A 13,173-nucleotide genomic window follows, 5' to 3' on the forward strand; every position below is an offset into this window, starting at 1 on the left:
TACAAAATAAATGCACAGTGATTTCGTGGGAAGGGGGGGAGGAGGAGCAGCCAGCACTAATAACTGGAGTAATCAGAAAGGGCTCAGCAGAAGTAACACTTGAGCTTTGAAGGATTTTTGAGGCAGAAATAAAGGGTTGTATTTCAGGAATGGGAGATAGCACAGGCAAAAGCACAGAGATGAGAAATGGGATGTTGTATGGGAGGTACAGCAATCAGGCCAATCTTCTCTGGAACAGTAGGTGTATAAAAGAAGATAACATGCAATAGGCCTAGCAGGTGGTTTAAATACAGGTAGTGAAGGGTTTTACTTGTTAAAAAAGAGATTGTATTTTATCTCAGGGGCAAGAGGGTGTCACTGAAGCCACCTGAGGAGGGGAGTGATTCAGTCAAACCTAGGCTTGAGGAATATCAATTTGGTAGCTGTGTAGAGGATGGGTTAAGGGAACAGCTTGGAGCCAGGGAGACCAATTAGGTTCCTGTTGTAAACAGTCCAGGGGAGAGTTGAGGAGGCCCTGAATTAGGGTGCTTGTGGTACAAGGGGAGAGAAGAGGGCAAATTTGAGAACTGTTAACATAAAATCTCTAAGAACTGGAAAATCATTAGATGAGGAAGGAATAATCAAGGATGACCTTTCTTAGAAACCTGGGTAACTAGAAGGATGGTGGTTACCCTCCACAGAAATAGGAAAGTTAGGAAGAAGAGTAAGTTTAGGAGGAAAGATGGTAATTCTGCATTGGATAGATTGATTTTACTAGTCTATAGATAGCCAAATGATATCCAACAGACAGTTGGAGAGGTAAAGAGGTGAGAGGTATATATGTAGTTGGGAGTCATCAGCTTAGAAAATTGATCACTGTTCAAGATAAAGGGAGTAGAGAAGAAAGCCTAGTTCAACCACCTATACTTAGAGGATGGGACACAAACGATCATATTGCAAAGGAGACAGAGAAGTAGGCAAGCCCTTGTCACCTGAAAATATCCATAAGCATTTTCTCAGTTCCCACAAAAATGGAGACTTCTATGTACATGTTTGTGCTGATTTTTTTTATTTGAAGCATCATTTAGCAGTGAATGAATAAATGTATTTTTAATAAAGAAATGCCCCCACCTGTATGTTAAGACAATTTTTAATGTCCGTGGCAAATGCCGATAATTACAATAATTAATTTTCAAGGATTAATATTATTCCAAGAATATTACTTACTAAAAACATATGGTAGATCAGCCTGAGAAATGCAACAAGTAAACTGAGGGAAATTCTGGCTTTCAGTCTGGAGGTGTATTATAGCCTCCCAGTAAATTATTGTAGACTAAGTTTCGAAATTGTTGATCCAGAGGGTGGCAGTAGTTCCCATGGGGTCTGAAGTAAGTTTGAAAGCTGAAGCTTTGGCATAGGCCATAATCTCACTTAAGGAGGATCCAACTCCACAGAAACAAGCCTTTCCATCAGAGGAGAGCAGGGACAGCAAAAGACAAGGTGCTGATGTGACTTAGTAAGGTCTGGACATTGCAGTGCCATATTTTCCTATCCACTGAAGCCTTTCACTGTAACATAGGGTATGACATCTCAAAATAAATATGTGCCATGGAGTAGAATTTTCTGGCACTAAAATTATACACATTTAACAAAAGAATTAAGGTCCTGTCATGAGAGGCACCCTAGAGTACTTCAGTCAGGAAGAACTAGATGGAAGAAGGCCTGCCAATGACCCTTAATGACTGGGTAACTAAGTGCCCTCAATCAACTCTCTGATACTATTCTACCCAGAGTAGGCACTGATCTTCCTCAATACAGAAATTTCTCATCTAGAGTTCCCTGTGTAGCTGAAATCAGAAATCTGGTCAACATTCTTTTTAAAAAATCCTCCACTGAGCCTCTCTATTCATCGCAACTCAGGCTTCTTCCTGATTCTGCATCCCTCTGTTCTCTCTAGATCAGGGGTTACCCTAGTGTGCCTACATCAAGGTTAGTGCAAATTCAAATAATGCAAAATTCAATTTAGTGTGAATTACAAAATTATAAAAGATCACATTTAATGTGAGACAAATCGATTAATGTGATATGTTCAACCACATATGAGGGTTTTAACACAGTGCTGTGTTTTCAATCTGTACTTGACTTGTCATGTGTGGCCATGTGTACTATATTGCCAACAGTTGTATTAATTTTTTAAAATTAGAACCATTAACACAACAAAAAGAATTCTTAATATTGAAACATTATCAGCATAAAAAAACTTACTACATTAGAACAAAAATTTGATATAATTGAATAGCATGAATGAAATCATAGTAAGTCCAAAAAGATGACATATCTGAATGCCTAAATCTACAATAGAGAAATAAACATAAAATGCATATAAAATGTAACTACATAAGCACATATACATTTTAATTTTTTTCATATATATTTTTATAAAGTTTATATATAAACATATAAAGCATAAAACAAATAAAAGACAAAGGCAGTGTTGTACAGCTTTTTGCAGTTTGCAAATACCAGGGAATAGAAGGGAGTATTACAAACATAAAAATGGAGTATCTTTTACCCAAATGGATTGAAGTCCCAATCAAAAACACATTCCCATAGCATCAATTCAGACAAAAGCTTTAAGTTTATTTAACGCAGTGAAAGAAAATGAAAATAAAGAAAATTTTACTACACGCTAATTGGTTCAATTGCTTTAAAAACTGAAGTTCAATTGCATTCATGTCAAAATTATCAGAGAGGCGGCCAATGCAGTTGAGGATGCAGACAGTACAAATAGTTATCTTGAAGGTTTTCTGTCTCCAAAACAGACTTACAGAAGAAATAGCAAAACAAAAAAAATATTTAAAAAGAAATCTTGGTTTTGAATAAATAGAAAATGACTGTCCCAGAATTGCTAGATTTGCACTCAGAAGAACTGACAGATAATGATCTTCATTTAGATAAACAAGTGTTTGAAGAAGCTGATAATGTACCTATGAAGGAGTCTTTTCAAATAATTTGGATGTTATCTCCTGAGCTGTGGAACTTGTAAGGCAAAAAAGGATGGATACTGACTCTAACATAAAATAGCACACAAATTCTCTAAGATTTGGATAAAACTCTTTGCACCTCCCAGCAAATGTATGAAGATTTAAAGAAAGAGAACGCAGTTCAGTCTACAGGGCTAAAATGCTTTAAATAACTATAATGATGCTTTCTTCATATTGTCAATATAGGCTTATCTTTAGGTACAATATTCAGTAATATTTTTTACATTTTGTTTTCCCTAACTATTCTACTGCTTTGTAATAACCTTGAATCAGAAATACATTTATTATCCTTTGCTGCTAGATTACATTATTCAAAAATTAAGGAAAAACCTTAAGATTTTATTACATATTTCCATTAGGCTAGAACCAATTTTTATTTTTTACATAGTATGTAATTCAAATAATGTGACCACTTCATGGGGTTTGTCATTCACATGAATCAGGATCTAGTGAGATGTCTCCTTGGTTATCCTGCCTTGTAGAAATGGATCCCATCCCTAAAACTTCAGTAGTTGTGCTGGACAGGTAAGGTGAACACAGAGCTGCAGGCATTTTGGCTCTAGGCCTGCAGTAAGCAACCTTCATCCTTCTTTGGATACAGAGCAGGGGAAGCTGTTGCAATCTTCCTCCTTTATTGAATGAGGTTCCACTAGTCATCTTAGATTTGTCTTTCACAGGGCAGCTCTCTGGTAATTTTGCTCTAGGGATGAATCATGATAGGTCTATGATCTAGCTGTTCAAAAATTGCAGTGCAACCTCCACATGCATGATGATTTCACTGGCCTTACTTGCAGCCGGCAGTAATTTGTGTAGGCCTGCTGCTCCACTCCCCACTCCTCCCCCTTTACTCCTTCCATTATGCTGGCTTAGCATTCCCCATCCTATATTTCTCCTATTTTTCAATTTTATTATCTGAGTCTTTACCAGGATCAGAGCTCCACTCTCAGGGATCCAGCACGAAAATCTTATCTTCCCCAGAGTTCCTTAACAATTCAGGATTTTGTAGCTACAATTCCTTCCTTCCTCCACACAGCTTGTTATCCTGTTAGTGACCTAGTGAATCATTCATCCGGCTATTGAAAACTGGACCTGGGGGGAAAGGCGAGCAGAGGGAGCACAGTAAAGAGATAATTTATGGCCTGGTGTCTTTTTAACTCCTCTCTCTCTGAAACATGGATGTGCGCTGCTTGCCAGTACTGTGTCAGCGTAACCTTGGCAGTGACTAGGCCTAGCACAGACATTCACTGAAATGTTCTGTAGAGTCTTAGCATCTAAATGAATTTTATTGTTTTGATAGTCTTAAAAACCTAGGAGATGAGGCTCACTGAACATAGGCTGGCTCTACTATGGACTCTTGCCAAGCCCTTCTTCCTGCCTATCTCTACCACCCTGCCATTGATCAGAAGTGTCGATACTCCATGCTCAAATTCCTTGATTGATTCCCCCTCCTCCACTGGCAAATACTTAGCATCTCCCAGCCTTCTATAACAGAGATGGGAGATCAACCATACAAGTAGGAATCTGCCACCACCTATAAAACCTCCTGTGGGGCAGCTAGGTGGTGCAGCGGATAGAGCACCAGCACTGGAATCGGGAGGATCTGAATTCAGATTTGGCCTCTGACACTCACTAGCTATGTGACCCTGGACAAGTCACTTAACCCCAATTGCCTCTAGGGGAAAAAATATTGTAAGGGGGGGGATCAGAAAAGCCCCTGATCAATTCAATGAATCCCCTAATCAACTTTAAAAAATATATTGTATTTCTATCTTTTTTTTGTGACACCTACATATCTCAATATATCCTGCTTCTCTTATAACAAAAAAGAAAAAAGGAGAAAAAAAAGTTTAGCAAAACTAACCAATATACCAAAAGAAGCTTGACATCTTATGCTACGTTCCACACTCACGGGGCATTTTGTGTCTCTTCTTGGGCCAAGCTTGGGCATTACATTTTCAGAGAACCTAGATTCAGTTGTTTTGTGCTTTCATGTACATTTTTATCGTCGTCATGTATATTGTTTGCCTAGCTCTACTTCCTCCATTTTACATCAATTACCATAAGTCTTTCCATGTTCCTCTGTATTCGCCATTTCTTTTTTGTTGTTGGAATTTCCATTTTTATGTAGGGAAAAATCAAGCTGACACATTTAACCCAGTGTGATTGCAAGTTCCTTAGCTTTTGTCTTTTCTAGTTGGCAATACGAGCCACTGTGTTGGGGCCCAGGATACTGCCGCCCCGATGAGGATGGATCTCATCCTACGTTATCCACCCCCCCACCCCACCCACCCCCACCCCCCCCCCCCCCGTCTCTAATGCTTTATACTGATTGGCTAGTTGCAGGGGATAAAGAAGATATTTGCACGATTATGTGAAAACACAATGTAGCCATCAAGTAAAAATGTAGATGTCAGTTTCAGACTTTGAATAGTCATTTGTAGTTGACAAAGAGGGTTATAATTGGATAACTGGCAAAATCGGGTAAATTGCAGAGCATAAATAAAGAGAAAGGAAATGAGATTTGAAAAAATATCTGATTTTTTCTTAGGATGTCCTATAAAATAACAATTTGTAAGTACATTTTCTTCCAATGGAAACAAACTACCCATCATTTTAAAAAGGAGCTATCTATCTATCTGTGATGTAGGTTCAACTAGCCTCATCTCCCTTCTTAGTCCCTTAAAATCACCAACAAAAGAATCTAGCTTCTTAGAAGTAACTCCTGGGAATAAAGACAGGTGAATAATTCTTCGAACTGATACTTTTTTTCATCCTATATTATTTATAATTAGTCTTGATAGCTTCTACCAGCTTAGCCCGGGCTCCTTTGTCTTCAGGATTAACCTGCGTGTGCTGTCTTTTTGTGAATTAAGCCGCCCAATCCGACCTTCCCTTTGATAATACAGCAAGCAGTCCTCATTTTTTGGTACAAGGCCAGTAAAAAGAACACCAGCTCAATGAGGTCCACCTCATACGCACTGACTGCCAACTGAGCTTTCTTGTTTTCTACCAAGGTAGTAATGGTAAAGAAGACAGGTGGTCTCTTGGTAGGCATACCCTCCTTGTCTGAAGCTTTCTACCCAGTCTAAGAGAACGACTTTGGTTTCTTTCCTTGACTCCTTTCAGGTCTGTGCTTGTCGAACAGTTGAGTAGTTGTCTAACGATCAAAAAAATAAAGCAAGCAAACAAACCAACCCTGGTTGAACTGGTTAATTGCTGGTGGCACTTCAAATGGTTATAAAGGATAAACCTGTGCTATCGCAGTCCAGTGTATCAAGGGCTTTTGACAAAGCACATTAGGTCCTTTTTAGTCTGATTGTCTTGACCAAGGCCACAGCTTTTGGAGAGCTTCTCAAAGGATTGACTATTTTTCTTTGCCTCCTGTTTATTTACAACAGCAGAGGCAAGGGTCACCTTTTTCCCATGATCTTCTTTCTGTGGTATCTTGGCCAGCCGGAAAAGGAAGGAAGATGAATGATTTGTAGGTCACATTCATTATTTCTTAAAGCATAATGATAGTCCATTATAATCATGTATCATTACCTGTTTCACCATTACCAAACCAGGCTTCTTTATTTCTAGTTCTTTCCTCCTACAAAAAGTACTGCCATATTTTTATGTCTATGAGGGCCCTTCTTTTTGTCATTGACCTTTTTGGGGGTATTTGACTAGCAGTGGAATATTTAAGTGAAAGGTGTAGACATTTTAGGCACTGTGTTTTCAAAATTCTAAACGGCTTTCCAGAATGGCTGGAGCAATTTACAACCCCATCACTAATATTTTAGTGTGCCCATCTCTCCACGACTCCTTCACATTTTGTCGTTTTTGCCAATTTGTTAAGCATAAAATGAAACCTCAGAGTTATTTTAATTTGCATTTCTCTTACTATTGGTGATTTGGAACATTCTTTCATATGGTTGTTAATAGTTCACAATTCATCTTTTGAGACCTGCTATAAATTAAGATATAAAATACTATTCCTTTCTTTTTTCTTCTTTTTCTTTGACTTTGAGAATGAAGTTGAGAGGGTAGGAAGGGAATTTCTCCATTCTGCTCCCCAAAGATAATTGTAGGGGAAGTACACAGTAATCAATCCATGATTGCCCAGGTGAGCCTGATAGGGGAGTTCCTGGATTCTTACTTCCTGGGTGCCTACTCCTACCATTCTATTTCTTTTTTCTGAGGACAAATCAGAGACTAGTGATCTTCAGAATGGATGATTCCAGCCTGGTAGGTTACCCTTTTGGTAGCCGGGTTCAAGAATTCCTAAGTTCTAGCATTCCCAAGACATTGGGAGTAACTAAGTTTGCTAGTTTGGCTCTACTATCCTAAAGAAAAAAGATTTTCTCAATAGCGCGAAATCTAGAGAGGGAAGAGTATGGCCTTCTTGCTAATGAACTAAAACCACAACATGAGGAGCCAAGAGATCTGTACTTTGCCAACCCTCCATGATATTGCTATGAGTTACCCAAATAGAGCAGGTGTAAGGTGAATGAGGAGTATTTGTTTAGCAGTTCCACAAAACATTGTTACCTTCTGGACAAAGTCTAATAGGCTGAATGCTTGCTATTTCTATATTTCTCCGTGGGCTCCTGTGCTGCCATGGGTAAAATAAAGGATTCCCATAACCAATCATTGATTTTGAGTCATCTTTTACTTTAAATTGATAACTAAATGATTATGTCCCATAAACAAATGTCCTATCAATGAATCAGTGAGCATTTATTAAGCTCTTACTATGTGCTAGGAATTGTGCTTAGTGCTGGAAATACAAAGATAAGCAAAAATGGTTTCTGACCTGAAGGAGCTTTCAATTCTAATGGGAGAGACCATATACACATAAATTGGTACATATGGGACAAATACAGAGGAGACAGAAGTCAGCCTTAGCAGGGAAAGCACTAGTAGCCCAGGGTTGGGGGAAAAGCAGGGAGGAGCAGACTGAGAAATGCCTCAGGTAGGAGGTGGGCATTTGAGCTGAATCTAAAAGGAAGGCAGATATTCTATGAGGCAGACATGATAAGACAGCCTTCCAGGTGTAGGGGATAGAGGGTGGATGCAAAGGCAAAAAGATGGGAGACGATGGAGCATCCTATGTGAGGAGCAGCCAGTACAGATGAACTGTACAGTGCATGGAAGGGAGAAATGTTGGGGGTGGGGTTAAACTAGAGCTATAGGAAGGAATCACATTGTGAAGAGTTGTCAATGGCAGACAGAGGAGCTCATATTTATTAATATAATAAGGAGCAATAACTGAAGGGTGTAACATGGTCAGACCTGTGCTTTAGGAAAATTAGTTTTATGGTAATTGTCTATGTGGGAAATGGACATCCTGGTACGTATATGTGGGAAAACATTAAAAAAAAAAGCCGTATCTGAATTTAATTTTGGAGATGACCCTGGAGTAAAACTCCAGGGTATAGGCAAAAAGCCAATGAAAGAAACTCACCTTTAGGAGATGGGCCCCCAGGATTGGACCTTGGCCATGGGTCATATTACAAATAATCCTCACCTGCCTCAGTGAATCTTGTGGACTGAAAGCAATTGAAGGTCATGCATATGGTACCAACTGGAAAGAATGATGGAGAGCTTGGAGAAGCTGGGCTTGCCAAGTCATAGGATAATCAATTAAGAGCTAAAAGGGCTATCAGAAGTCATCTGGTCTAATTGCCTTGTTTTAAAGACAAGAAAACTTGAGTTCCAGTGAATTTACACAACTTGTCCAAGGTCACACATGAAGTAGCAGAGCTGGCATTTGAACTCAGGTCCTCTGATGCCACTGTACCACAATGTCTCTCCAAGAGTTAGGGCAGCCTCTCCAGAGTAGCATGACTAATGTCCCTTCCTCCTCCTGAAGTGGTCTGAAGTCCTTGGTGCTCGAGGCACAACTAACCCCTCTAGTTACTGACAGTCAGAAACTTCTGCCCTCACCTCTTCTTCTCCCCTTATCCCTGTTCTCTGCCCCCTCCCCCATCTCTTGCCCCAGCTGCTAGATTTTAGGCCTGAACCTTCCACTTGTGTGAGTTAAAATGGGCCATAATAGAAGAGCTACTATTTTTTGCGTTACTGGTCTATGTGACACTTTTCTAAACCCCCTCTAAGTTCCATAACTGCTATTAAGAACTAGGACAATTGCTCTTTTTGGAGAAAGGTAATCTGTGTATCTCTCTCTATTTATATATAGATATCTACCTACCCATCCCTATATAAATATCTATGTATCTATCTCTATCTAGCTATCTAGCTATCTATTTAAAGATGCAAGATTACCCTTTTCAGAAAAAAATGAGGCAGAAGTAATGAGAAAGTATTCTTACATATATACATATACTTATCTATTTTATGTACATAGTATATATAAGTACATGTGTGCATACATGTTATATATGTATACTATGTATTATACATGTAAACTATATGTACTATATACAGATTAACCTTTTCAAAAAGTTTTAATTGTCCTAGTTCTTAATAGCAGTTATGGTACTTAGAGGGGATTTTGCAAAAGAACCGGACAGAGCAGTAACACAAAAAATAATAGACCTTCTATTATGGCCCATTTAAACTCACATAAGTGGGTAAATATATAATATATATTACTTACATACATACATATATACTTACATGTGTGTATGTATGTGTACATATAGATATAGATATATAGACTGTCAGGCAACTAGACTATTAAACTAATCCCCTCCTGAGAGAAGTCAAAGTTTACAATAAGAAGCTTAAGAAAAAAATAGGCCAAAGTTACAAGTTGGGTGCATGAAAAGGGTGGTTGAATGAGCTTGGTAACTTGTCCTCAGATGGCTGTAGCTTTATAGCCTCAAGAACTCAGTTTTCCAGTTCCATTAAAGCCAAAGAAGCTCATTATTTCTTTGTGAGGATAATCACAGTGTACATTTTGTGGGCCTTCCTTTCAAGAAGTTCAAAGCACTCTTCTGACACTGCCTCACTACATCTCTGTGAAGTGCTTTTAAAAGCATTGCTCATCTCCTTTTGGTTTCATTTCTCTCCTGCCTCTAACTCTTTAAAATCTGCCAGTGGCTCCACCTCAAGTTTGAACTAGGTTCTTCCTCTTGCCTTTAAGTCTCCTCACAGGTCTGGACCCTACCGCTGTTACTTTATTGTACGGCCATATAGGCTAGGATAGTTTACCCCCTTAAGAGTTAGGGAAGCTATCTGTGATATTTCTCTGGTCTTGATGCAGCTTTGCAGTTGCCTAGGGAATAAGAGACTAGCCCATGAGCAGTCGATGCCTTTCAGGTTTGGTGGAGGCCCCACAGTTGTGTGAGTCACTACACCTAACACATCCTGCTGACCAGAAAATTCCATATGGAGATGAGGGGTTGTCATATCTATCTAAGCCGGTGCTCCACAATTGCTGAGTAACCTTTCCAGGCTATGGATAAGTAAACCTTTTGTTAACTGATAGATGGCCTGTGAGTATCTCATTTCATTCCAGCTGAGGTCCTGGAGGACAGTCTGAATTAGGCCTAGTCTACCACAGCCCCTTTTGAACTTCTTTTCTTCTCTTCTGTGTATTCCTTAAAATGTCTCATTAATGCTCTTTTCCCTTTTTTCTCCTTGTGCAATACTCTCATGCCCCTCAACTTTCCTTATCCCCCCTCCATAGGAGCTCTTTCTCCAAACTAATAAGCAGAATCAAACAAAACAAATCAATGAGTCATCTGTAGACACAGGTTTCTTTCTGACCTCTAACCTCCATTGCTTCTTTGCCAGGAAACAGAAAACATATTTTGTCATATCTTCTGAAGTCCTACTTGTCACTGCCTTGCTCAGGGTTCTGAAGTCTTTCAAAGCTGTTTCCCTTTATATCACTGTGGTCATCATGCATGTTGTTCTCCTGGTTCTCTCACTTCACAATTCACACGAGTATTCATATATTCCTTCAGAATTTTCATAGCACTTTGTTTTATGACTCTAATTCATCTGCTGTGTATTATAATTGTCTGTATTCTTGTCTTCTATTAGAATGTAACCTCCTTGAGGGGATGAATTCTGGTTTTTTCCAAACTTTGTATCTCCATAGTGGATAGAGTGTCGGGCCTGGAGTCAGGAAGACCTGAGTTCAAATCCAGCCTCAGACATACTAGCTGCGTGACCCCGGACAAGTCACTTAACCCTGTTTGCTTCAGTTTCCTCATCTGTAAATGAGCCGGAGGAGGAAATGGCAAACCCCTCAAGTATCTTTGCCAAGAATACCCCCAAAAGGAGTCAAGAAGAGTCAGACACAAACTGAAAACAACTAAACAGTAACAATAGAACTTAGAAAAAAATACTCTGTAGTAGATAATAAATATAAGTATTGTTACAGGGTCTCAGGATGCTAGGGGAAGAGAGGAGGGTGCCTATTACAACCATCAGAGTTTTACCCAAAGGTCTCAGGAGACATGATATTTGAACTTGGCATTAGAATAGGATGCTGAGTAACAGTTGGAGAAAATCTATCTTTCTGAGCCACATGGTTGGAGTAGGTGGGGGTGGGGTAGGGAAAGAAGGGTTGAGTTAAAATATTTGAGAACCATGACAATCCTTCCCTATGGGCCCTTGACTTGAAGTTCTTGAAGTTGTTTGTTCTAGGACAGTGGTGATTGGAGCTATGGGGTGAGCCAAAGAGATTTTGGGGAGCTGAAAATGTGGGCTGGCAAGATAGACGCTAGCACACAGCTGCTGACACCGTCTTTCCCTCAACTTTGATCTAAGAGAAGGCACAGCCAGCCTCCTTGTTAACAGTCTAGATTTCTGTCTCTTCAGCCTCTGTAGCTGGAAGAGAAGTTTTAAATGGGCAGTCAGGTCATACAGTGGACAGAGCACGAGTCCTGGAGTTGGAAGGACCTATGTTCAAATCTGACCTCAGACACTTACTAGCTGTGTGACCTGGGCAAGTCATTCAACTCTGATTGCTGCTGCCACCGCATTTCTTCCCCCCCCCCCACTCCAGTCATGGTTGATCAGAGTTCTTAAGTCTTTCAAAGTTCTTTTTCTTTACAATGTGGTAGTCATAAATTGTTGTCCTTGCTTTTGCCCTCTTCACTCTGCATCAGTTTATAAAAATCTTCCTAGATTTCTCTAAAAGGACTTTTCTTATCATTTCTTATGTGGCAATAAGAAATTGTCTTATTTCTTAAAAATCAGAAATATTATATTACATTACCTACCATCCCATTACATTCATATACTATAATCTACTTAACCATTCTCCAGTTGATGAGTACATCTTTAATTTCCAGTTTTTTGCTATAACAAAAAAGTTGCTATTAATGTTTTGTACTTATAGGCTACCTGTTTTTTCCAAGAAAATTGCTTATTTTCCACCACTTTATTTTTGTTGTTGATGCTACTCTGCCTAGTTTCCCCACATCTCTTTAAAATATGAAGACTAAGAAAGGGACATGAAATATGAACAAGGTTCTTACAACATCGGCGATGGAGGGACAATACTTCTTGCTTTTGAATACTGCACAGATAGTTGTCTATCCGAGTATCAGCTCAGCATTCTAAGTAATTGCCTAATACTTAGTTCATGATCCACCGTATCAACAAAAGACTCCCTTTTGAGGTGGAAGACAGGAGAGTGGAGATACAGTATGGACGCTAAAGCATAGTAAAAAAAAAGTTTTTGTTTTGATTTCATTTTGTTTTTTCAATACATAAAAATCTATTTTCTCTTCCTCTATCCCCATCCCACATTTGGAGAAAAAAATAAAAAAGAAAAACCCTTGTAACAAATAGAGCATAATAAATCTGAAAAACAGGTTTTGCCGTGGCAACATTTATGTTCCCAGGGAAGCACAGAACTGAGTCCAATAAATCACAATCCACTTTTCCTAACATCTTTTAGATATTTTCTCTTATTTTTATTATGAGCTTTTCAACAAACACAAACATTTCAAAAAGCAAAGAAGAACAAAAATAGGATTGCATGTAAAATTATGACTTTTTGTTCTATACATCTTGTGTTTGAAAAGTATACATTGACATAGTAGTAACAAAATTTCCACTTGTTAGCATAGCGTTTTTTTTAATCTGAAGTTCTTAGGAATAAGTAACATATCATCTAGGATTTTGAATTTGGCCTGTAGATGGTACTGTAGTTATTTCTAGGATCTTCCTTCTCTTTCCT

Source organism: Trichosurus vulpecula, chromosome 1 (genome assembly GCF_011100635.1).
Source record: "Trichosurus vulpecula isolate mTriVul1 chromosome 1, mTriVul1.pri, whole genome shotgun sequence".
Lineage (NCBI taxonomy): Eukaryota > Metazoa > Chordata > Mammalia > Diprotodontia > Phalangeridae > Trichosurus > Trichosurus vulpecula.